The following is a 1,834-nucleotide window of genomic DNA, read 5'->3' as shown; positions in this document are numbered from 1 at the left end:
CTCTGTGAAAGGTATATTATAAATCTACTTTACACATTTGTTTTCAGAATGCTTCTTATATATTTAAATTAGTTTATATATTTGAAAATGGTTATTATTTTGTTAGTAAGAATTAGAGGTCAAGTGTGGTTTTTATTTTTATGCAACACTATCAAGTAGTGTTTAAAAATTATGCTTCCTTAATTTTATTGGTCCCTACATAATACACTAGTCTTCTATTCTTTTTTTTTTTTTCTTTTTTTTTTCTTTTTTAACTTTTTTTTTTTTTTTTGCATTTTTCTGAAGCTGGAAACAGGGAGAGACAGTCAGACAGACTCCCGCATGCGCCCGACCAGGATCCACCCGGCACGCCCACCATGGGGCGACGCTCTGCCCACCAGGGGGCGATGCTCTGCCCATCCTGGGTGTCGCCATGTTGCGACCAGAGCCACTCTAGCGCGTGAGGCAGAGGCCACAGAGCCATCCCCAGCGCCCGGGCCATCTTTGCTCCAATGGAGCCTTGGCTGCGGGAGGGGAAGAGAGAGACAGAGAGGAAGGCGCGGCGGAGGGGTGGAGAAGCAAATGGGCACTTCTCCTGTGTGCCCTGGCCGGAAATCGAACCCGGGTCCTCCGCACGCTAGGCCGACGCTCTACCACTGAGCCAACCAGCCAGGGCCTCTTCTATTCTTAATAATGCTTTAATTGTACATTTTACTTACTTATAGATTTAATTAAATAAAAATAATTTATAATGATTCATAATTAATTTATATTGAGTAATCCATAAAATACAAAGTTTTATTAATAAACTAAGTTTGTAAACAGTACAGTGGAGTTTCAGAAATTTCATCAATCATACAATTAACATTTATTTTTTTAGTGTAAACAGAAATGACTTTGAATTTTCTACAGAAATCAAAAAACAGTTACAGTTACTCTGTGAGTTTGATAGATATTTTAATGCATTTAAAATAGCCAAAACTTCTTAGTAGATATTCACTTCCCATACTTTCTAATAATTCTAGTAATACTTTTAGAGTATCTTCTCTTGTTGACCAAGAAATACTACTTTGGCTTTTAATTGTACTTTATGTTCAGATATAAATTTTCTCTTTTATATTTAAGCAAATTTAAGAAATATAAAAACAAAAACAAACATGTTAATGTCTGGCTAGCAATTTTTAACTGTTCAGAAAATATTCTGCACCTACATTTAAGAATATAACTTATCATAATATTATGATATGTTTCAAGATTTTTAATACTAGATTGTAAAATTTTAAAACTGGTATCACTGTTGGAGTAACATGTATGCCAGACAACAGCAATTGCACTACACCCCCAAAATGATTTTCTTTACAATGACTGTAAAAATCAATGACTATAAAAATCAGAAAATGTGGATAGCTTATAAGATATAATCTTTCTTATTAAATCTACTTTTTTATTCTTCTCTAATATCCAATTTCATGTAAAAAGAACTTTAAAAACTGCAATTGAAAATAAGGGATTAATCGCAATATTTTTTAATAAGTAACCACTTATTCTTTTCATTCACTTACTAGTTTATAGTTATATGAAAAAAAAGTTTTCACTGATTGAGAAATTTCTATGTGATATATTCTGTTATTATTTATAAATGTATATTTGGCACAGAAGACAAAATATTATTTAAATATTTCATTCTAAATGAATAACATATAGTATCTTATCCATATATTATACATTTAAAATAGTTTATTAACTCACATGTTCATTTATCTATGATTCAACAAATATTTAGTAAATGCTGCTTTACTAGATCTCAGTTTTTACATATACATGCTAGACATACTTTATTTCTTATTTTCCATTT

The sequence above is a fragment of the Saccopteryx leptura genome, chromosome 11 (genome assembly GCF_036850995.1).
Source record: "Saccopteryx leptura isolate mSacLep1 chromosome 11, mSacLep1_pri_phased_curated, whole genome shotgun sequence".
Taxonomy (NCBI): domain Eukaryota; kingdom Metazoa; phylum Chordata; class Mammalia; order Chiroptera; family Emballonuridae; genus Saccopteryx; species Saccopteryx leptura.
This window is presented reverse-complemented; position numbering follows the sequence as displayed.